Here is a 26,036-nt window from a genome sequence, read left to right as displayed (position 1 = left end):
CAGGTATACATGTGTTCCCCATCCTGAACCCTCCTCCCTCCTCCCTCCCCATACCATCCCTCTGGGTCGTCCCAGTGCGCTAGCCCCAAAGTCCTCAGTATTCTTCTACAATCTCAAATCCTTGGCAAGCTTACTTCTTGAACTATCTTCCATAAGCATATGCTCTTTGAATCTACATCAACAGCTCAGAACTCTCTTTCAAACCACAAAACTCACATTCCCAAGTGCTTCACTACCTTCAAATCAATATATCCTACTGCAAACTTACTCATCAGGTCTAGATGGCCTTCTACTTTACTTTTATAATATCTATGAATGGAATCACCATCTCACCAGCCAGTCAGCCTCAAAACCTCATGATTTTTAACTTTTGCTTATGACACTACATGGTCAATTTAATATGATTGAGATGATTTTTAAAATAAGACATGGCTTCAGTTTACTCAGTCCTGTCCAGCTTTTTGCAACACTGTGGACTGCAGCATGCCAGGCCTCCCTGTCCATCACCAACTCCTGGAGCTTGCTGGAACTCATGTGCTTTGAGTCGGTGATGCTATGCAACCATTTCATTCTCTGTCATCCCCTTCTCCTCCTGCCTTCAATCTTTCCCAGCATCAGGGTCTTTTCTAATGAGTCACTTCTTGGCATCAGGCAGCCAAAGTATTGGAGTTTCAGCTTCAGCATTAGTCCACCCAATGAATATTCAGGACTGATCTCCTTTAGGATGCACTGGTTGGATCTCCTTGCAGTCCAAAGGACTCTCAAGTCTTCTCCAAAACCACAGTTCAAAAGCATTAATTCTTTGGTGCTCTGCTTTCTTTATGGTCCAACTCTTACATCCATACATGACTATTGGAAAAACCATAGTTTGACTAGACAGATCTTTGTTGGCAAAGTAATGTCTCTGTTTTTGAATATTCTGTCTAGGTTTGTCATAGATTTTCTTCCAAGGAGTAAGCATCTTTTAATTTCATGACTGCAATCAGTATCTGCAGTGATTTTGGAGCCCAGAAAAATAAAGTCTGTCACTGTTTCCATTGTTTATCCATCTATTTGCCATGAAGTGATGGGACCAGATGCCATGATCTTAGTTTTCTGAATGTTGAGTTTTAAGCCAGCTTTTTCACTCTCCTCTTTCTGTTTCATCAAGAGGCTCTTCACTTCCTCTTCGCTTTCTGCCATAAGGATGATGTCATCTGCATATCTGAAGTTACTGATATTTCTCCCAGCAAACTTGATTCCAGCTTGTGCTTCATCAAGCCCAGCATTTCGCATGATGTACTCTGCATATAAGTTAAATAAGCAGGGCGACAATATACAGCCTTGATGTACTCCTTTTCCTATTTGGAACCAGTCTGTTGTTCCATGTCTGGCTCTAACTGTTGCTTCTTGACCTGCATACAGATTTCTCAGGAGGCAGGTCAGGTGGTCTGGTATTCCCATCTCTGGAAGAAATTTCCACAGTTTGTTGTGATCTACACAGGCTGGATGGCATCACCGACTCTATGCACATGAGTTTGGGTGAACTCCGGGAGTTGGTGTTGGACAGGGAGGCCTGGTGTTCTGCAATTCATGGGGTCACAGAGTCGGACACAACTGAGCAACTGAACTGAACTGAACTGAACACAGTCAAAGGTTTTGATTTAGTCAATAAAGCAGAAGTAGATGTTTTTCTGGAACTCTCTTGCTTTTTCTATGATCAAATGGATGTTGGCAATTTCATCTGTTTCCTCTGCCTTTTCTAAATCCAGCTTGAACATCTGAAAGTTCTTGGTTCACGTACTGTTGAAGCCTTGTTTGGAGAATTTTGAGCACTACTCTAATAGCCTGTGAGATAGGTGCAATTGTGCAGTAGTTTAAACATTCTTTGGCATTGCTTTTCTTTGGGATTGGAATGAAAACTGACCTTGTTCAGTCCTGTGGCCACTGCGGAATTTTCCAAATTTTCTGACATATTGAGTGCAGCACTTTAACAGCATCATCTTTTAGGACATGCAATAGCTCAGCTGGAATTTCATCACCTCACTAGCTTTGTTCGTAGTGATACTTCGTAAGGTCGACCTGACTTCCTACTCCAGGATGTCTGCCTCCAGGTGAGTGATTACACCATGGTGGTTATCTGGGTCATGAAGATCATTTTTGCATATTTCTTCTGTGTATTCTTGTCACATCTTCTTAATATTTTCTGCTTCTGTTAGATCCATACCATTTCTACCCTTTACTGTGTCCATCTTTGTATGAAATGTTTCCTTTGGAATCTCTAATTTTCTTGTAGAGATCTCTAGTCATTCCCATTCTATTGTTTTCCTCTATTTCTTTGCACTGATCCCTGAGGAAGGCTTTCTTATCTCTCCATGCTATTCTTGGAACTCTGCATTCATATGGGCATATCATTCCTTTTCTCCTTTGCCTTTAGCTAAACGCAAAGATATGGCTTAGGACCCAGTTGGTGTCCAATAGGTATAGTAAGTCCCCTAATTAGGAGCCTTCAATTTTCAAACTTTCAAAGATGTGAACATGGAGCTCACTAATAAGACCTGATGGAACTGGAGGCCCAGAGAGAGAATGAAGAGAGACAAGATGAAGAAGAAGTAACTGAAGAATAAAAACAGGTAATGGGGTCTTTATCTGAGGAGGCATTGTGCGTTTTTGAGAACAAGACCCAAATGCAGAACATTACATGAAGGCTGCAGCAGCTGTTCAGGATGAATCCAGCGCTAGGGCATCACCTATGATGAGAAATAAAGAGCTACCACCCAGACATCACTGGATTGCTTTTTCAAGAGGGCAGATAGAACTGAATCTTTCAAGGAACCAGAACTTGTGCCTCAACATCAGGCATGAGGCAGCTTGCACTCCGTGTCCTGTTGCTGATGACCCTTCTGCTCTACCATCGCCCACATTCTCTCCCTCCTCCAGGCGGCAGCTCTTCTTCTCTGTTCACCTGATGCCAGCCCCTGTATGCCAGTTGTTGTACTTCACTACTTTACTTCTCAAGGTACGGTACTGTAAGATTTAAAAGTTTTATTTCTTGTTTGCTTTTTATGTATTATTTGTGTGGAAAGTACATATAAACCTATTACTCTGTGTGTGTGTGTCTATGTGTGTGTGCGCACACGCTTGTGCTTAGTTGCTCAGTTGTGTCTGACTCTTTGTGACTCCATGAACTATAGCCCACCAGGCTTCTCTGTCCATGGAATTCCCCAGGCCAAAATAATTGGAGTGGGTTGCCATTCCCTTCTCCATGGGGTCTTCCCGACCCATGGATCAAACCCGGGTCTCCTGGTCTCCTGCACTGCAGGTGGATTACTATAGAGTCGATCTTGTCAGTTGGGTACCTAGGCCAACTTTGTTGGACTTATGAACAAATTGGATTTAAGAAACAAGCTCTTGGAACAGAACTCCTTTTTATACAGGGAACTTACTGTATTGGTTACTATTGTTTCTACAACTGTCTTCAATATGGAACACTCAATTTAATCAAATGACAATCTTCCTCTTCATTAATAAAGGTTGAGTTTCCCAGCTCTGTGACCCTACAGAGTTTGCCATCTTCAAGTAACAATATATTTGTGTACTACATGGACATATCTACAAGTGAAACAAATCTGTATTAAAATGAATACTGATAATCCTTTAACTCCTTAAGGAATAGACTTAGGAAAAAACATATTTCACCAATATGCCTATTTATTTCTGTTTTTATCACAGTGAATTTTTAAGTGAACACAATTAAGAGGAAAGTTGTTTCTGACATTTTAAAAAAGGTTGGTAAGGCTTTTTGTCACACATGTACACACACAAAAGCTTAATTTTAGTAGGCAAATTGTGATTCTTTTAGGTCTTAAGTAACTATATCTTAACATGTCAAAAATATTTTTTTAATATTTCACCCGAGTGTTATTTTGTTATTTAAATGTTTTTGTGTATGTATAAATCATGTTTAATTTCATTTATTTTCCCATGAAATGAAGTGAAGTCGCTCAGTCGTGTCCGACTCTTTGCTACCCTGTGGACTGTAGCCCACCAGGCTCCTCTGTCCATGGGATTTTCCAGGCAAGAATACTGGAGTGGGTTGCCATTTCCTTCTCCAGGGGATCTTCCTGACCCAGGGATCAAACCCAGGTCTCCCACATTGCAGTCAGACCCTTTAAGCTCTGAGCCACCAGGGAAGCCTATACAGATGGCCAATATTCTAAACACCTGTCCATCCTGTCTCACAAATTAGATTGCTATATGTGTATAAATCAAAGGGCTTCCCTGGTGGCTCAGACAGTAAAGAATCTGCCTGTAATGCAGGGGACCTGGGTTCTATCACTGGGTCAGGAAGAACCCCTGGAGAAGGGAATGGCAACCAACTCCAGCTAGCCTGGAGAATCCCATGGATAGAGAAGACTGTTGGGCTATGGTCCATGGGGTCGCAGAGAGTCAGACATGACTTGAGCGTTGTTTTTTTTTTTTTTTTAACGTTTTTTTGTGTATGGTACAAGTCATATTTAATCTCATTTATTTTCCCATACAGATGGCCAGTATTCTACACACTTGTCCATTCTGTCTCACAAATTAAACTACTACATGTATATAAATCAATTTATGTCTTTTTAAAATCTTTTTCAATGTACTATGTGGCTGTTCTTGAACAAAAAACACCATATAGTTATACCTTTATAATAAATTTTAATGCCTTGGTTACTCATAGCCCACTATTTTCCACATTAGTTTTCAAGTTAGCTAACTGAGTTCCATGAAATTCTATAAGAATCTCATTGAAATAATGCTTAATTTATAAAATTATTGGAGGACACTTTACATAACTGTAATATTAAATTCTCCCAGCAGTAAACACGGTATTCCTCTCATTTATTTACATTTTATGTTTTTTTCTTTTTAAGACTATTTGAACAACTCCAAAGATAGCTACTGAAAATATAAGGAACATATATAAAACTGCTATGGAGTACACTCCTGTCAGCTAAAAAATGCCAGCATCAGATTTGTGATCTGATTATCAACATCCCAAAGCTGAATCCAGGGGTATGAAATAAAAACAGATGCACGGTGGAAAAAGTAACCACTGCTAGAGTTCTCAAAAATGTCAGCTGTTAAAATGTTCTAGCTCTTGGCTCCTGCCCCATCACCAAAAGAGACACTTGCCTCACTTAAGACACATGCACAGCTTTACTGCTCTCCAGCTACTATTTCAGTAAAGTTCTAATTATCTTTACAAAGATCTCACACATCTGTTTTTAGTTGAACTGAAAGGTAGCAATTGTGTAGTTGTCATGAGTAGGGTAATTTTTCACACCTTTCACCATGGGTTCTTTGTCACACGACTTTCAGTTTTTCCTCAGTACTTACAACTCTGAAATCATCCTGTGTAACATGCATTAGCTTCATTGCCCCTCTCTCCTTTCCAGAAGAGGGATTCCTGGAAAGCTAACAAGTGTCTGTTCTGTTTATTGCCGCATCCCCAGCATCAAGAATAATACGTGGTCCATAGGAGGTGCATAATGTGTCTGTTGAACTAATAAATTGATATGTATCTAATGATATGCCTTATATGTAACTATACAAGTGTCAGACTGTCTTAATGGTCTCATTATTTTTTGAAAATTCACTAGCGATCCAGCAGTTAGGACTCTGAGCTTCCACTGCCCAGGTTCAATCCTAAGATCTTGCAAACCACATAGCACAGCCAGGAAAAAAAAAAAAAAAAAGGTTTATGATTTTGTAATACTGCTGTCCATTTAGCAAGGACCCCAAAAGGACTGGCATCCTAGCCAAACCACCAGCATCTACGCAATAAAAATGACTGACTTGACTTACTTAACTGTCTCATGGCTCCTCCCACTTCTTCCTTTCAATTCTTTTTACCCATTTATTACACTTTAACAAGTCTCTGTTTTATCCCCTCTCATTTAAAAGGACTTTCTTTTTCCTCTCTCCATTTATTTCACACAAAGGAATTTCATTAGGAAGAAAGCTTAGAATGTTTCAGACAAATTTCATAGGGATATATAGTCACAAGGCTGAAGTGAACTTAAATGTTTTTGTTTTAACTCTTGAATGAAAAGACGAGCACAGCACGTAATTATCTTCTGCTTCTAAGAAATTTCCTCTTTTGTATACTGTCTCTGTGAAGCTCTATTCTCCATAATCTTCTTGAAGATGCTGCTGCTGCTGCTGCTGCTGCTGCTGCTAAGACGCTTCAGTCGTGTCTGACTCTGTGCAACCCCATAGACAGCAACCCACCAGGCTCCCCCGTTCCTGCGATTCTCCAGGCAAGAACACTGGAGTGGGTTGCCATTTCCCTCTCCAATGCATGAAAGTGAAAAGTGAAAGTGAAGTCAATCAGTCGTGTCCGACTCTTAGCGGCCCCATGGACTGCAGCCTACCAGGCTCCTCCATCCATGGGACCTTCCAGGCAAGAGTACTGGAGTGGGTTGCCATTGCCCTCTCCGTGAAGATGCTATCCCTACCATGCTGCTGCTGCTGTTGCTGCTAAGTCACTTCAGTCATGTCTGACTCTGTGCTACCCCATAGACAGCAGCCCACCAGGCTCCCCCGTCCCCGGGATTCTCCAGGCAAGAACACTGGAGTGGGTTGCCATTTCCTTCTCCAATGCATGAAAGTGAAAAGTGAAAGTGAAGTCACTCAGTCGTGTCCAATCCCTACCATATTTACCAATAAATGGCTTTTATCTTGTTTACCTATATAACCTCAGATATGCAGATGACACCACCCTTATGGCAGAAAGTGAAGAGGAACTAAAAAGCCTCTTGATGAAAGTGAAAGTGGAGAGTGAAAAAGTTGGCTTAAAGCTCAACATTCAGAAAACAAAGGTCATGGCATCTGGTCCCATCACTTCATGGGAAATAGATGGGGAAACAGTGGAAACAGTGTCAGACTTAATTTTTCTGGGCTCCAAAATCACTGCAGATGGTGACTGCAGCCATGAAATTAAAAGACGCTTACTCCTTGGAAGGAAAGTTATGATCAACCTAGATAGCCTATTCAAAAGCAGAGACATTACTTTGCCAACAAAGGTTCATCTAGTCAAGGCTATGGTTTTTCCTGTGGTCATGTATGGATGTAAGAGTTGGACTGTGAAGAAGGCTGAACACCGAAGAATTGATGCTTTTGAATTGTGGTGTTGGAGAAGACTCTTGAGAGTCCCTTGGACTGCAAGAAGATCCAACCAGTCCATTCTGAAGGAGATCAGCCCTCGGTGTTCTTTGGAAGGAATGATGCTAAAGCTGAAACTCCAGTACTTTGGCCAGCTCATGCGAAGAGTTGACTCATTGGAAAAGACTCTGATGCTGGGAGGGATTGGGGGCAGGAGGAGAAGGGGACGACAGAGGATGAGATGGCTGGATGGCATCACTGACTCAATGAACGTGAGTCTGAGTGAACTCCGGGAGTTGGTGATGGACAGGGAGGCCTGGCGTGCTGCGATTCATGGGGTTGCAAAGAGTCAGACACGACTGAGCGACTGATCTGATCTGATAAATAAATTGATATTGCACAATTGTTTCCACCAGGTTTATAACAAACACTTGTTTTGAAAAAGAAGAAATATGGAATGAATGCTTCAAAAGAATGCTCAGTTACTATACCACTGATACATAAACACCATGAAGTTTAAGAAATCCTTTAAATACAAAGCTGTTTCCTATGGGTAAATAAATGGTTTTCTCACCCATTCATGTTCACCATGGTAGCCCAAAGTTTAACCCAATTTTAATGCCATTTATTTATATATTACATCTTGTTATAGTTACATGACAACAAAAGCTATGCTTTATAACATTGCTGCAACATTTCTTTAAAGAAACTGTTCAAAGGAAATGGTAAAGAGGGAAAGATCATAGAAAACACTGAACACTGAGTGATTCAAAACACTAAAAGTCAACATGGAGGGAAAATCCTATAGGTCAACAGAATAAAGGTTCACAAGCAAGAGCTTTTTTGTGTTGAGTGTATGGTACAAAGAAAATCAACATGGGACATAAAGGCCATAATCCTTGGTATTCCTTCCTGTGAACAGCTCAGTCTGCAGTAGCAGCTGCAACTTCTCTTAAGGAGATGCCAACACGGGGGTTTAATCAGCTTAGGGTAGGAAGTGGGTAAGAAATTCTTTGCAAATATGAGCACTAAAAAAGAGACAAATGGAAAGAAGTGGAACAAATCTAGGCAATTTATAGAGGAACAGGCCTAAAAAGGATTAGGTTTAAAAATATTATCTTGGCAAAGACCGGAAATCAAGAAACAAATAAGCAAGGCAAGGACCCAGGGAGTCTAACCAAAAAGTGACTGGGTTGTCCAGAGTTTTCAGTTACAGTTTTGATGGAATATATGAAGTGGTGCAGGGATAATAATGAAAACTGAATGAATAAACTGACTCTTGTAATGGGCCTTGCATAAGAGAATTCATCTTTCATGACTGTCATCTATTTCAAAGCATCCAATCATTTTTGCTCAATACCTATATCTTTAGGTTTTGTTTATAGATTAATATAAAGTGTGCTTAGATAATTAATTCAAGTGAAAATGAGTTAAGAAAGACTCCAGGAGAGTTTGTTAAAGAGAATATACTTCTTAGACTATACTGCTTAAATACTGTAGCCATGGGCTTTAAAAGATATATTTTTTTTATGTTATTGGCTAGTCTGTAATACTTTGCTATTACTGTAAATGGATACTGGGATCCTGACCATGTGTTGTCCATAGAAAGATAAAGGTGTCACCAAGGATGTGTCAATTTCAGGCTTTTAACTTTATACTACTGCCTGTTATAGACCTCTAGAGACTAGTTCTCAAATGCTTTTTTTTTTTTTTTTTGAATAAATCTGTTACTTTTTTGGTCCTCAATAATTAAATGCCATATTTTAAAGGAATAAAACTAATAAAATAATAAATAACAAAAAACCCTTAAGATTATAAAAATAAACCTCTTTAAAAAACATACATAAGATCACTAAACCTCTATTTACCACTTAGATTAAAAGTAATACTTTTGCCCACTCTTGTTACACTTGGACTCCTTTAACCAATAGTCACAGCCCTGTCCTTTGCCACACTTGCCGTAAATTTAATAATATACTGAAATTTATTTGTACATATACAATATGTATACACACATCACTAAACACAAATATAAACAGTGAGTCACAGGTGTGGATTTCTGGGAAATAAGAAAATGAGTCTATGGTTTGAAACAAACACAAACAAGGCTAGGACTTCAAATCCCAAAACGTGATTAAGGATTTGTTTATTCTAACACACATTAGCAGACATTTCTGGTGGCATCGCTTTGATTAGCTTCAACTGGGTACGCTGTTGACTCAGAGCTTCAAAGGGTAGGAGCCCAGAGGGGGACCAGCACACAGCCATGGACCAAACGCATACACTAACCTCATCCCATGTGAGGATCCAGGCACGTCGGCCAGGCTCTCGCAGCTTAGAGGCCTTTGCTGTTCTTTAATTAAAGAATGTGTTTAAATTTTATCTCCTTAACCAGGCTTGACATTACTTGAGGCTACAAAATATACTTTGGTATGTTTTCCTTTTCAACATTCCAAGTCAATGCAACTGAATATAGAATTTCAAATGATTCCATCTTTGACAAGACCATTCTGCACCCAATAAGCATTTAAGTACATAGAATCTTAGGATTTCTGTGAATGATAACATTCAGACTGTTAGTCATTTATTAAAAAAAAATAACTCTTACACTGAAATAAACTATCTATATAACATGAAATCTAGAAAACTCAGCAGTGGCCACAGGACTGGAAAAGGTCAGTTTTCATTCCAATCCCAAAGGAAGGCAATGCCAAAGAATGTTCAAACTGCCACACAATTGCACTCATCTCACACACTAGCAAAGTAATGCTCAAAATTCTACAAGCCAGGCTTCAACAATATGTGAACCGTAAGCTTCCAGATGTTCAAAGCTGGATTTATAAAAGGCAGAGGAGCCAGAGACCAAATTGCCAACATCTGCTGGATCATGGAAAAAGCAAGAGAGTTCCAGAAAAACATCTATTTCTGCTTTATTGACTATGCCAAAGCCTTTGACTGTGTGGATCACAACAAACTGTGGAAAATTCTTCAAGAGATGGGAATACCAGACCACCTGACCTGCCTCCTGAGAAATCTGTATGCAGGTCAAGAAGCAACAGTTATAACTGGACGTGGAACAATAGATTGGTTCCAAATTGGGAAAGGAGTACGTCGAGGCTGTATACTGTCACCCTGATTGTTTAACTTATATGCAGAGGACATCATGTGAAATGCCAGGCTGGAGCACAAGTTAGAATCAAGATTGTTGGGAGAAATATCGATAACCTCAGATATGCAGATGACACCATCCTTAAGCAGAAAGCGAAGAACTAAAGAGCCTTTTGATGAAAGTGAAAGAGGAGAGTGAAAAAGTTGGCTTAAAACTCAACATTCAGAAAACTAAGATCATGGCATCCCATCCCATCACTTCATGGAAAATAGATGGGGAAACAATGGAAACAGTGACAGACTTTATTTTGGGGGGCTCCAGAATCACTGCAGATGGTGATTGCAGCCATGAAATTAAAAGACACTTGCTCCTTGGAAGAAAAGCTATGACCAATCTAGACAGCATATTAAAAAAGCAGAAATATTACTTTACCAACAAGGTCCATCTAGTCAAAGCTATGATTTCTCCAGGAGTCATGTATGGATGTGAGAGTTAAAGAAAGCTGGGCACCAAAGATTTGATGCTTTTGAAATGTGGTGTTAGAGGAGACTCTTGAGAGTCCCTTGAACTGCAAGGAGATCCTACCAGTCCATCCTAAAGGAAATTAGTCCTGAATATTCTTTAGAAGGACTGATGCTGAAGCTGAAAGATGCACCTGATGCAAAGAGTTGACTCATTGGAAAAGACCCTGACACTAGGAAAGATTGAACGCGGGAGAAGAAGGGGATGACAGAGGATGAGATGGTTGGATGGCATCACTGATGCTATAGACATGAGTTTGAGTAATCTCCAGGATTCGGTGATGGACAGGGAAGTGTGGCATCCTGCAGTCCATGAGGTCACAAAGAGTCAGACATGACTGAGCGACTCAACGGATATAACACTAAATGCATTGTGAGATTTACAAAATAAACACAACATCTACTACTTATTATAACTGACCCCTGCCAAGATTAGGATTATCCAACTACTTTTCACCCATCTGATGAGTGGATAAGAAAGCTGTGGTACATATACACAATGGAGTATTACTCAGCCATTAAAAAGAATACATTTGAATCAGTTCTAATGAGGTGGATGAAACTGGAGCCTATTATACAAAGTGAAGTAAGCCAGAAAGAAAAACACCAATACAGTATACTAACACATATATATGGAATTTACAACGATGGTAACAATAACCCTGTATACGAGATAGCAAAAGAGAGACTGATGTATAGAACAGTCTTTTGGACTCTGTGGGAGAGGAAGAGGGTGGGATGATTTGGGAGAATGGCATTGAAACATGTATAATATCATATATGAAACGAGTTGCCAGTCCAGGTTCTATGCATGATACTGGATGCTTGGGGCTGGTGCACTGGGACGACCCAGAGGGATGGTACAGAGAGGGAGGAGGGAGGAGGGTTCAGGATAGGAAACACGTGTATACCTGTGGCAGATTCATGTTGATATATGGCAAAACCAATACAATATTGTAAAGTTAAATAATAAAATAAAATTAAAAAAATAAAACAGAAAAAAATGAAAAAAAAAAAGAATAGGTTAAGAAAAATAGTTTGACCACAGCTCTCATCTCCTCACCCCTGAATCCAAAGTAAGCATGACTGCCAGCCTTCTTCCTGGTGATCCAGTTCAGAAACTTGCTCTGGATCGCTGTTTCTGAAAGTGTAGTAAATGAACCACTAGCAGTTCTTAATGTGATTTTGGTTAGTACATTGAAAAGGCATGTTCTTTAACAGTTGATAATTCACTTTAATAGATATTATATATACTTATATTTTTGTTTCCATGGATATTTCCTATTGCTTTCTTTTAAAAAAAATCTATTCATTTAAGAGAAGAGTTGTTCAATGTAAGGGAAATTTTTTAGGGAATATTTGAGTGAATAATTTAGTGACTAATAGGTGAGTATAATTTTGATAATAACTGTGAACATGTATAAAGCAGTGTCATATCTTGAATAACAGCAAGAAGTTCATGAGGATGGAATCAAGGCTGACATGCTCACTGTTTTATACCAAGGGTCCATCCAGCATGTTCTTTGGATTTATTATGCTCTTAAAAAAACATTTGGGAAGTATATAATTTGCCTTGTCACTTGATTAAAAAAAAAAATTAGGCACCCAAAGTGAGTAGAAGAAGTCATAAAATCAGAGCAGAAACAGATGAAATAGAAACAAATAAAACAATATTAAACAAAAATGAAACTAAAAGCTGGTTCTTCGAAAAGAAACAAAATTGATAAACCTTTAGCCAGACTCATCAAGAAAAAAAGGGAGAGGACTCAAATCAATATAAGTACAAATGAAAAGGAAGAAGTTACAACAGACATTAAGGAAATAAAAAAAGATCATAAGAGATTACTACAAGCAACTACATGCCAATTAAATGAACAATCTGGAAGAAATGGACAAATTCCTAGAAAGATACAACAGCCGAACTGAACCAGGAAGAAATAGAAAATAAGACCAGACTAATCACAAGTAATGAAATTGAAATTGTGATTAAAAATCTTCCAACAAGCAAAAGTCCAGAACCAGGCTGCTTCACAGGTGATTTGTGTCAAACATTTAGAGAAGAGCTAACATCTCAAACTCTTCCATAAAAACTGAAGAGGGAGGAACACTCCCAAGCTCATTCTATGAGGCTACCATTACACTGATACCAAAACCAGACAAAGATATCATTAAAAAAAAAAAAAAAAGATTAGAGGCCAATAACACTGGTGAACATAGATGCAATAACCCTCAACACAATACTAGCAAACAGAACCCACAAAACATTAAAAGGATCACACACCATGATGAAGTGGGATTTATCCCAGGGATGCAAGGATTCTTTAATATGTACAAATCAATCAATGTGATACACTATATTAACAAACAGAATAATAAAAACCACATGATCATTTCAATAGATGCAGAAAAAGCTTTTGACAAAATTCAGCACACGTTTTTAATAAAAACTCTCCAGAAAGTGGACATAGAGGGAACCTACCTCAACATAATAAACACCACATACATGACAAAACCCACAGCAAACATCATTCTCAGTGGTGAAAAACTGAAAGCATTTCTTCTAAGATCACAAACAAGATAAGGGTGCCCACTATCTCCACTATTATTCAACTTACTTTGGAAGTCCTAGCCACAGCAATCAGAGAATAACAAGAAATAAAATTTATCTAGATAGGAAAAAAAGAAGTTAAAAAAAATAAGAAGCATCAGCTTTGAGCAAAAAAACAGCACAACTACATATGTAAAGTGATTCAATGAATACTAAAGTCCAGTATTGCAAAGATCTTTTGTTGCTTTTACTGAAACTACCACAAGTCATTCCTGGTCAAAACCCCGAAAGCTGGCCCCTGGATTATAACGATATAACAAATTTGGTGTTTACTGTTACATATGCACATATCAACATGTGCAGAAGTAATGATGAGATTTGTAGGACTGAAGACAGTGTGACATGGCCAAATACCAGATATGAAGTCCCTTCTATACTAAAATCAAAACCAAAACCTTAACAACCCTTTGGACATTAGCTCTGAGATATTAAATTACAACATGCTCAAAAAATGTGATAACAATTGTATAATAATTGCCCAATTGTATAATTGTAAACATGTACAGCTGTGTATTACATGGTTAATAAGTTGACTCAACTACAACAAATACGGAAAGAAAAAATGTATACCATCAAATAACCATTTTCAAGGAATTAAAAAAGTAAAACTATAGACCATAAGCTGTATATCAATATTTATTTAAATATTTAAAATATTTATTAAATATCCAGTTTGAAGACTCAAACACAAGAACAACTTTAGTTTAAGGTGGTTTCTAGACAGACCTTGGAGAACAATGACGACTCAGATACAACAAAACCTATGACTACCAAAATAGATCTTACCCAATCTGGGGAGAATTTACACATGATAAAGTCAAGGCAGCTGAAATAAACAACAATAAAAAAATCAGTAGTTTCCCTATGATTCAGCTTAAGAAATTAAACAATCCAATCCACCTGAAAAAAAAAAAAAAAAGACAATACTGCATTTCCCTCCAGCTGCCTCTTGGTCAAAAACATTGGGTAGATGTCAGACAGAATACAATTTCTCTATTTGATAACTTATTTTTGAAATAGCTAGGGTGATTTTAGGTATATGAACCACCCTGATCATGTAGATATTGAAATTATCATAAAACAAAGCAAAATTAATTGATGAGTGCACAAAGAATTATTTTCTTCTCCTCCCAATCTCACCAGATTTACTAATGTACTATCTATGGATTTTCCTGTTTGGGGTATTTCATATAAACAAGATCATATAATAAGTGGCCTTTTATGAATAGCTTCTTTTACTTTGTTTCCTTATTGATTACCTGTCTGGATGATGAATTCACTGTTAGAAGTGTAGTATCAACAACCCTACTCTTATTGAGTTGTCTGTTTCTCCTTCCTTATCTGTTAGTATTTGCTTAGTATATCAGGGCACTCCCATGAAGTAGGATGTAAGCAGGAAGTTTTTAGTAGATGTCCTTTATCAAGTTGAGGAAATTTCCTCTACTCCTAGTTTGCTGAGGTTCTATTAGTAAAGCATTTTAGATTATTTGTTCCATACTATCTGCATATCGAATGATCACATATTTTTCCTGCTTTATTTTGCTGGTATGGTCAATTTCATTGATTTTTGTTTTATTTTCAATTTTGTCATTGTTTTTGCTGTTGTTTCTTTTTATTTATTTTAACCATTTAATTTTATCCTAAAATTTATCATTATTCATTTGTTTATGTTTAAATTGGAGGATAACTGCTTTAAATATTGTATTAGCTTCTGCTTTTCAACAATATGAATCAGCTACATTAAACTTTTAATTCTGTATTGGAGTATAGTTGATTAACAACGTTAGATTCAGGAGCCCAGCAAAGTGATTCAGTTATACATATACACTTATTTATTCTTTTTCAAATTCTTTTCCCATTTAGATTGTTATGTAACTTTGGACAGACTTCCCTGTGCTACACAGTAGGCATTTGTTCATTACCTATTTTATTTTTTTTTTTGTATTTCCTTTTTTTTTAATTTTTTATTATTTTTTTTAACTTTACAATATTGTATTGGTTTCCATCTCCCCAAACTCCCTAACTTCCTGCCCCTTCTTCCCATCCTTCCCCCTGCCCCTATAACCATAGACTCATTCTCTCAAGTCTATGAGTCTGTTTATACTCTGTAAATAAGCATTATAGACTTCAGTTCCTTGCTCCCTCTTTTAAGTTGCTTACTTTCTTAAAACCCTACTCTTGGAAAACAGCCCAACTGTGACACAGATAACAGGAAAATGAATTCTCCAAAGGCACAAGAAAGCCAAACAAGTGAGTGTCACTAGCAAATATAGTACATTAATAATAAAGAATAAAGCTGCTGATCAGTCGTTAAGCCTTTACATAAACAATGGGGCATTTACTCCAAATTCCAGTATTCTAAAACATGATTTATGGACATTTTCGAGCTACTGTATAGAACATGCAGATTTTCACTGTTTTGATTTTAGACAATAACACATTATTTTACTCTCCTGAAATATAGTTCTTTAAGACCGTATATTACCAGGCAGACTTTCTAAGCTACACTTTATATCTCACAAAGTAATAAGTCTTCCAAGTCTTATATATCTTATATCTGACTGTTTCATTATAGTACAACTGAAAAACCTTTTTTTAATTATTTTAAAATTTAAGTCTTCAACCCTTGGCATTTACTATCTATCTTTTAATTCCTTTGCAAACTGTATCAAAGAATTTTCTGACAAAAATATTTTAGGGAAAACAAACTGCCTCAAGATTCAAAAACCTTAAAAGAATTCTCTCCCCTGTTTCCAAGATATAATAATACAAAAATACAGCATGGTATAATTCATTTAATGTGAAGAAGTATTAAGGAAGTTATCCTTAAATGTGCATGAAATGCCCCAGATATAAGACAATCTAAAAAATCCTCCAAAAAGATAAGATAGTTAAATTATCACTTTAAATAAATAAAGGCACGGGGTTCAGAAAGCTAAAACATGCCACACATAAAGCTTATAATTACAGAAAGTTGTGTTGATAAAGATTTTTCTTCTTCTTGAAAAAGTAAAATTTGGCTCAATGGAGATATTTTCACTAAAATCAATCAGCAGTAGATTCTGAAATGGGGTTTCCCCGGTGGCGCAGTTGTAAAGTACTGCCTGCCAATGCAGGTGACATGGATTCAATCCCCGGGTCGGGAAGATCCCCTGGAGAAGGAAATGACAACCCTCTCAGTGTTCCTGCCTGGAGAATTCCATGGACAGAGGAGCCTGATGGGCTACATACAGTCCATGGGAATCGCAAAAGAGTGGGACACAACTCAGCGACTTAACAACAGCAACAGATTCTGAAATAGACTTCCCTAAAGCCATTTTAAGCACAAATGTAAATGAAATACATACTGCCTTGTTAAGATACCTGCAGCCTTCAAGTCCACAATATTACAGAAAATGTCACTTGGTCACTCTGGCTTGATGTCATCACTGGTCTAGCCTTAATATCATTCTTATGCACTTCTCCTCGTGTGTCTCTATCAAACAAGACTGCATTCTTCTATGTACTGCATTCTTGTACGGTATTTTCCTATTATTTCAGATTAGAGTACAGTTGGAAAAGACCTAAGAGGTCTTCAGGTCCAACTCTTAACTTACAAATGAGGAGTATATAACTAAGCACCATGATATAGTAAGACCAAAGTCACTGGATGAAAGCCATTTGGGTTTTCCAGACTCTGAAACTGAAAACACACCCAGGAGATCTTCAGACCCTTGGTTTTCTTCTCATTCTAGCCCACAATACTACTCTCTCTTTCACATGCTTACAATTAGCCTACCTCGAGAATGATCAATTTCAGGGGAAGGGGCTATATTAATTTCTTTTTTGAAATGCCTTAAAAATGCAAACATTCCAATATTCTTGTCTTGATCAATAACCCTGCAATTTACCTTAGGCAGAAGAAAACAAATTAGCCAGAATAATTTCAGAGACCATTTGCTGTTGCACGTCACTGAATTATATGCGTTTTCTGAACTATCTTCTTGATAAGGATAAGGATATCTTAAGGATCTGAGACTTGCTTTTTCCCTCTCAGTACCTTAAAGAAAACTTAAGTAGTTGTTTATCCAAACTGCTATTTTCTAAATTGTGATTTTTATCCACTGAAAACTTAACAATATCATCATAGCTTATGGGGACCCATTAGGGTTTTACTTTTACCACTGTGATGTTAAAGTCACTCAATCATGTCCAACTCTTTGTGATCCCATGGACTATACAGTCCATGGAATTCTCCAAGCCAGAATACTAAAGTGGGTAGCCTTTCCCTTCTTCAGGGGATCTTCCCAACCCAGGGATCAAACTGAGGTCTCCCACATTGCAGGCAGATTCCGAGCATCTACCTAAACCCAAGCACACCCACAAGAAGCTTTGGATCTCTTGACAAACACCACTCACACATCATTTTTGAAAGGACGTTAAGGATGCCCACCTCTTACAGGCCATTTAGAATCTATTCACTTTGACTCTTAGCAGATGAATTAAGCATGTGTATTCTTTTGTGGGTCTGTAAGGACCTCTTTCCCTCTATTTAAGTCAAGTACTGTTTGGACCCTGCCTCTAAGAAAAAAACTAAGCAAGATAGGAGGAAACCATGCGAAGGCAAACCCAGCAATTAGTTTTGACCTTCAAATATATTTAGATTCCACAATAACGTCTCATTTGTGTTGTTGTTGTTCAGTCGTAAGTCCTACTTTTTGTGACCCCTGGACTGTAGCATGCCAGACTCCTCTGTCCTCTACCATCTCCCAGAATTTGGTCAAATTCATACCAATTGAGTCAGTGATTCTATCTAAACATCTCATCTTCTGCTGATGCCTTCTCCTTTGATTTTCAATCTTTCTCAGCATCAGGGTCTTTTCCAGTGAGTTGCCTCTTCACATCAGGTGCCCAAAGTATTAGAGCTTCAACATCAGTCCTTTCAATGAATATTCAGGGTTAATTTCCTTTAGGATTGACTGTTTTGATCTCCTTACAGTCTAAGGGACTCTCAAGAGTCTTCTCCAACACCACAATTTGAAAGCATCAATTCTTCAGTGCTCAGCCTTTTTTATGGATCAACTCTCACATCTGTACATGACTACCAAAAAAACCATAGCTTTGACTGTATGGACTTTTGTCACATTTACTTGCTGTATATTAATTAAGTGAAATCACCTGAAATCATGTATATGTAACATTTGTGAAATTTGATGAATTCTTCATTTTTATTTTTCTCCCTTTTCCTTGTAATATAAATAGGTCATGAAACCAAAGACTGTCATAATTATTAAAAATGTATATACACTTTAGGAAAATATAAATACTATGCTATATTTTTATTGAGCTTCAGTATTGCTTTCTGTAGCTGATTGAAACATATATATATATATATTTTTTTTTTTTTGGATGCAATTGTTAATCTAAGAGGTCTGTCATCTACAGAAAGAAAGTTTATATTTGTATTGAGAAACTATTTCGAATGGCTTTGTTCTGTCTTGTACAAACTCTGTCAACTACACAATGTCTACCTTGGATCAGTTTAAAAGTTCCAGTTTTCTCAGAAAATGAGAGAAACCACCCACTAAGTTGACTCTAAATGATTACGCTGAGGTTGACTAATATGGTCGTGGACCTGTTAGAAGGTAAAGAGACACTTGTGTGTGTGTTTCTGCTCAGTCACACAGTTGTGTCTGACACTTTACGACCCCATGACTATAGTCCACCAGGCTCCTCTGTCCATGGGATTTTCCAGGCATGAATACTGGAGTGGGTTGCCATTTCCTCCTCTAAAAGGCACATTCCCAACCCATGAATCGAACCTGTGAAAGAGACACTTATCTGACCCAAACATCAAATGTGCAGAAGCCAAGGCTTAGCAGACAAGGATCCCAGATTCTCCACAGCAAATGCTTCATGTGAAGGTGATTTTACACTTGTTCAAAATGATTGCCTCACTACCATGAGGCAAATTCAATCACCTAATGAATTCTATTAAAGTGGAAGTTTATCAGTGTTTTCTTAGAAAAGAATGATGAAATCCATAGGCTTCATGTTGCTGAGAGTTCAGGCTTGGCTTAGGCAAGCCTTTCCTAAAAAGAACCTTTCCAGTGCCTATGTGTGTATCATAAACCTTTAGATAAAAGATATTTTCAGAGTATGCCTGGCACTGTTGCTTCAGGTGCTGCATATTTGGAGAGACCATAATAATACTAACAGTATTCCCTATGTTAGCCATTTGAGAACAAACATCCTAACCTAAGCAGAAACAGCATATGAGGAAAAAAAGGACTCAAGCCTACACATATGTATATGTATGTGTCTGTGTATGTGTGTTCACACACACATCCATCCATCCTTATACAAACATTTAATATCTAAATATTTTACCAGCAGTTCTATTCCACAAACAGAAGGTTTATGTCAGTTGATTTTATAATCTCTTCCATGTAAATAGCATCCAACAAAACCTTGCATTACATATATGTCCTAGTACAAATGATGAACATCACCTTTAACAGACAGGTCAGTGAAAATGTAAGTTTCAAAAATGTGGGGGCTGTAAAAATTAATAAAAATGCATTTAATAAAGGTTAGAATATTTATGAACCCTTTCACACTGCATGTATGATTTAACACTCGACATTTCTAAAGTTTAAATATGAATGGCATAGAAAAATAAAAATATCAACTGGTAATTCGAAGGAAGCACTCATTAACTGTCAAATTGCTGCTGTTTCATTTCCTAAGATGTAGCCATCTATATTCCTTATTTTCAGTTTCTAGTATAACAAAATAATTTTGGCAATTCTTTTAGCATCCTAGCACATTTAGAGAAAGATTTAATAGTACACTACATTTTATCTCCTAGGTTGATCATTATCAGCTAGAATTCCCATTCAATTATTAAAATGTTGCACTGCAAAACCCAACCTACACCCAATTGAGCAGGAAGCAATACTTCGGGGGGCGGGGGTAGGTAGAAATGAAATAAGAACTCAGATGCAGATAAGAATTGGGGAAGGTTATTTTACAGCAAGAGAAACTTGTAGCAAGGTCTCTTACATAAATTCATAACTACTAATGTAAGTATATTGGGGGGTACATTTTGTAGAGACTTCACTTATCTGTCAGTAAAATGCCAAAGTACCAGGAACTATTTGTAGATGACCAAAAGATTAAATGCTACTTCATCCTTGATGATTATTCCTACAAGACTTGTTGTTTCAGTTGAGACTTTATAAAAAAAAAAAAAAATCTCTGTACAAAAATAGCGGTTTCTATCATTCAGCAGGTTATATGAAATATAGCAAATTAGTATTTGGCAGACACAATTTTGTTAATACGCCAACTGTCATCCCACTCTAACTATATGCTGTTAACAGAATCTTGGGTTTTTTCCTTCAGAAAAATAGACTCAGAAATGATCTAATAAAATGAATGGCAGTGTCTTTGCCCATGTGGCCAGTGACTGTTCCAGACAGAAGCCTGAGATCCATTTCTGGCCAATGACGGAAAAACTGCAATTTGAAAAGCTATGTTGAAGCTTCTTTTTCCTATGTCTGGACACAGCTCCGTCAGGAGGTGATACTGGGATGAGCCCAAGGTCTGAAGTCTATGGGCCAAGGATGATGGAGGTAAACGTTTAAAGAGCCTGGTGACCATGGCACAGAGCCCTGAAACTAAGTCATCCTGAACCTGCCTGAACTCCGGATGTCTTGTTATAAGAGACAATAAATGTAATAGGTAAGGCCAGGACTTGAGTGTTTTGTAACCTGCAGCTATTAGTATCTTATATAATGACCCTGTATTAGAAACTGTGTGTATATATACATGGGTTTCCCTGGTGGCTCAGATGGTAAACATAATGGTCTTCCCTAATAGCTCAGTTATCGCAGAAAGTGAAGAAGAACTAAAGAGCCTCTTGATGAAAGTGAAAGAGGAGAGTGAAAAAGTTGGCTTAAAGCTCAACATTCAAAAAACTAAGATCATAGCATCTGGTCCCTTCACTTCATGGCAAATAGATGGGGAAACAGTGGAAACAGTGAGAGAATTTATTGTTTTGGGCTCCAAAATCACTGCAGATGGTGATTGCAGCCATGAAATTAAAAGACACTTACTCCCTGGAAGGAAAGTTATGACCAACCTAGACAGCATATTAAAAAGCAGAGACATTACTTTGCCAACAAATGTCCATCTAGTCAAGGCTACGGTTTTTCCAGTAGTCATGTATGGATGAGAGAGCTGGACTATAAAGAAAGCTGAGCACCAAAGAATTGATGCTTTTGAACTGTGGTGTTGGAGAAGACTCTTGAGAGTCCCTTGGACTGCAAGGAGATCCAACCAGTCCATTCTAAAGGAGACCAGTCCTGGGTGTTCATTGGAAGGACTGATGTTGAGGCTGAAACTCCAATACTTTGGCCACCTGATGTGAAGAGCTAACTCATTTGAAAAGACTCTGATGCTGGGAGAGATTGAAGGCAGGAGGAGAAGGGGACAAAGGATGAGATGGTTGGATGGCATCACCAACTCAATGGAAATGAGTTTGAGTAAACTCTGGGAGTTGGTGATGGACAGCGAGGCCTGGCATGCTGTGGTCCATGGGGTCACAAAGAATCAGACACTACTGAGCGACTGAACTGAACTGAATAGCTCAGTAGATAAAGAATCCGCCTGCAGTGGAGGAGACAGGGGTTCAATCCCTGGGTCGGGAAGATCCCCTGGAGAAGGAAGTGGCAAACAAGCCGGTATTCTTGCCTGGAGAATCCCATGGACAGAGGAACCTGGTGGACTACCCATGGGGTCGCAAGAGTCAGATATGACTTAGTAACTAAACCACAACCACATACACATAATATATATTCAGAAACAAAGCAACATGACCTAATATTAAGAAGCTTATTTCTGCATTCAAATGTTCTTTAGATCATGTACTTATTAGAATGTGAGGAAGAAGATCACCATGAAGTTTCACAGCATCACAGTTTAGCATATGTGTGAAAAACCAATTTAAGAATGCATTTATGCCAATTGTTTCCAATTGTTTATGTAAAAGTCTAACGTCAATCTGTTGGAAAGACTTTCTCTAGCTCTGCTGTCTAGTAACAAGTCAGGGAGGGAATGCAAGGAACCCATTTCGGCTCACTGTCCATTCTCCACTGATGGTCCTCACACTTCTCTTTTGGGAATAAGGACAGATTACGTGTGTTATCATCAAATAGGAGCATTACTATTCTGCCAGAGGTCACATAGGTTACATAGGTTATATTTAAATGCTTCATTGATAATAGGCTGACAATCACAGAAGGCATAAATCTTTTTTAAAAAAGGAATCAATTTTTAAAAGAAATGTAAGAGTCCATGTTGGTCTCAGGACAAGAAGCAAGTCGAAATTCAAGACTTGGAGGGAACAGAAGATAAGCAGAAACTGACACCCTAATTTACATAACAGTTCAAAAAGCTTTCTATTAGGAATCTCTTTAAAATAATACTCTTAATCTCTGCTTGATAAATACCAACAGGAAATTAAACCATGGCTACCATGTGTGAGTCCCCAGGTCAAACAGACCTAAGATGCTACTCATCCTGGTATTTAAATAACATAAAGAAGAAAGCACCTTTCCACTGTGACACAGCATTTAAAGCTGCAATTAGTTACCTGGTCACCTCAGGAACATTGTTTTAGAATTCAACTTTATGCATATTTATACCACCTACATGTTCATAACTTAATTCAGTTCAACAGATCCTTTAAAGACACAAGATCTTTACTGATTATAAATTCAGATATAAACTTAGGTTTTAGATCAAAACATTCTCCACAGAGCACCCTCACCCTCATCACATGCTGCTGCTTCTTCCTTGTCCACCACCCAGAAATCCATCCTCAGGAGGCTCTTTCCTCTTTCTGCCTCGCTTTCTGTATTGATTTATTTTACTTGCTGCTCTGATTTCTTCTCACATCACTCAGTCTTGCTCTGTTTTGTTTACTTGCAATTCACATCATTCTTTTTTAGGATCTCATCCCTCTTTCCTCCAAAGCTGCCCCCCCCAACAGTGTATATTTATCGTTTGTCAATTTTGCACATTTGTGTTTGAGGGTTCAGCAGGTACCTGCATGAAGTATTCACAACAGGATGGAAGAAAAGGGTACATACAACTTTCATATAATTAGAGACAGGAACTGTTCATCCAAGAACTACAGGGTTGAGAAAAAAAAAAAAAACAAGTTTTTTTCAAACTCAGTCTGCTAAATGCCTTGAGTCACTCTTTAGGGCTAAAGTACTGTTGAACTGCGTGGCATGTAATGATTCCTTTGTGAACCACCCAGAACTCCGAGAGAATGAACATACTGTGTGTGTACCGCTGGGATGAAGAATACAAATGATCATTATTCTGCATGATTACAAGCCTCCCATTTTTCACTCAAAGCTATTATCTTCAGAAATCTACTTTTCATGAGCAGAGACAAACCAATCTTGCCCTCAGTCATGATTTCTTAACTCTGTTCACGGTTATCACTCTTTTCCTCCTCTTTTCATTTACTCAAATACCCAGATGTGTCTGCAGAATCTCGCATACAGATCTGGAAGTTTTTCTAAACATCACACCTATTATACATTAGGCCTAGTGAGCATCACATTTTATACTTTCCCTAACACATCTGCACAGTCTGCCCTTGGTATCCACAAGGCATTGGTTCCAGGACCGCCCCCCCCAAAACCTGCAGAAGCTCAAGACCCCTACATAAAATGATATTACCTACACAAAATGCTCAAGTATACTTTAAATCATCTTTGGACACTTTACAATCCCTAACAATGTAAATGCCCTGTAAATTGTTGGGGTGTACAACAAATTCAAGTTTTACTTTCTGGAATCTTCAGGGAATATTTTTTTCTCAGAATAGTTTTGATCTAGATTGGCTGAGTCCATGGGTGTGGAGGAGGCCTGACTGTATTTAAGACAGCATCTGATCCACACAGTGTCCCAGATTTATGGAGAAGGAACATACACTATTGCTACAGTCCATGAAAGTGTCCTCGGGCTGAACAGATTCAAGTCACCTGCCCAAGTATTAGAACTGGGATTTCAACATGTACAACTTTCAAGGCCCATGTTATTGTCATACTCCCTGTATCATTCCTCATCCCTGTCCAGGTGTCTACGATACCAATCCTGTAACCTGGAGTTCAATGTGTAAAACCGGAGGCTTCATTCACTGACTAGAGCTTGTGGGTCAAGCTCTGTATCTCCCTCCAACCAACCCACGTGGACCAGCTAAACACAGCCAACTTCAAAACCAAAAGAAGACCTGAAGCACACAGAAATTGTCTTGCTTTTGTTTAAATAATCTTGACTTTTGCCCAGTTCTCAACAGCAGTTAATTGCCATTCTCTGTGAAACAAAGAATCCAATTCATGTATATATATAAACAGTAGCCATGCAAGCTTCTGGAGAAGGAAATGACAACCCTCTCCAGTATTCTTGCCTGGAGAATTCCAGGGACGGAGGAGCCTGGAGGGCTGCCGTCTATGGGGTCGCACAGAGTTGGACATGACTGAAGCGACTTAGCAGCAGCAGCAGCATGCAAGCTTTACCTGAAAGGTTTAGTAAGCTGCATAAAAACAGCATTTTTTTTTTTTTTTTTTTTTTTAGCGTTGAAGGGTCCAAGTATTGGCTTATCAGGGGAAAATGTATATGATACCTAGAAGTAGGTGTAGGGATTTTCTTAGCTATTTGTTCAGTTCATTCCTTAGTTTTATGTATGTGTTTAATTTCACCTCAGCAGGTAGTCTGAGTTAATGCATACTGGTGGTCTGCATTTTGTGAGCTCCAGGGTTTACAAAGAGGTTGGGATCTGGCTGGAAGTAACATGAGTTGAGTGAGGGGAAAACACACAGGAAGGGGAGTCAATTGGAAGCACTGACTCTTGGACCAGAGCAGGGGCATCCATCCAGAGACTGGGGAGGACCAGGAAAGTGGGGGATGACCACTGCAAAAACCAGATGTTCCTGCTGGAGGCTGTGGTTCTGCTAGCCTGAGAGCGATGTACCTCCCGCCCCCGGTTTCCCTCTGGTCCTTGAATCCCAGGCTTCCCTGCTTCAGCATCCTGCATGGCTGCTGCCTCACCTAGGACACCCTCCTCTGCCCATACCCTCCCTCCTCACCTTCCAGACCCTGGAAATAAAGTCTTGGCTTCTTGGAAGAGCCTCCCCTGCACCGCCCCCATTACAGTATTGCATGCATTCTTTTTTGTGTCTCTAATTCAGTTACAATTGAATTACAATATTATGTTAGATTCAGGTGTACAGCATAGCGATTCAGTATCTTTACCGATTATACTCCATCAAAAGTTATTACAAGATAAAGGGTGTAATCCCTGTGCTGTACAATATATCCTTGTCATTTATTTATTTTGTATTTTGATCAAGAGAAGTATGTCTTTCTTAGTCCCCTACTCCTCTCTTGCCTCTCTCCATTCTCTCTCCCCTCAGGGAACCACTGGTTTGTTTACAAAAGCAAGACAATTTCTGTGCTTTTTATTCATTAGTTTTCGTTATTAGATTCCATATATGAGATATCCTATGACATTCATCTTTCTCCATCTGACTTATTATTTCATTAGTATGGCAATCTCTAGATCCATCCATGTTGCTGCCTGTATACGTGTCTATATAGGTACCACATCTTC

General features: G+C 38.3%; 1 protein-coding gene and 1 long non-coding RNA gene across 3 annotated transcripts in view; both read right to left on the bottom strand.

Annotated features, from left to right (window-relative positions):
* PDGFC (platelet derived growth factor C) overlaps positions 1–26,036 on the bottom strand; it is a 252,731-nt gene that overhangs the window by 136,405 nt on the left and 90,290 nt on the right. The gene's annotated exons all lie outside the window — the stretch shown is intronic.
* The window catches only part of LOC139176714 (uncharacterized), a 99,816-nt gene continuing 79,691 nt past the window's right edge, over positions 5,912–26,036 (bottom strand). The window contains exon 2 of the long non-coding RNA XR_011561127.1: positions 5,912–26,036. This exon is cut by the window's right edge and continues 58,464 nt beyond it. This is a non-coding gene — a long non-coding RNA (uncharacterized lncRNA).

This window comes from Bos indicus, chromosome 17 (assembly GCF_029378745.1).
Source record: "Bos indicus isolate NIAB-ARS_2022 breed Sahiwal x Tharparkar chromosome 17, NIAB-ARS_B.indTharparkar_mat_pri_1.0, whole genome shotgun sequence".
Lineage (NCBI taxonomy): Eukaryota > Metazoa > Chordata > Mammalia > Artiodactyla > Bovidae > Bos > Bos indicus.
Note: the sequence above shows the minus strand (reverse complement) of the source record. Positions and strands in the feature narration are given on the sequence as shown.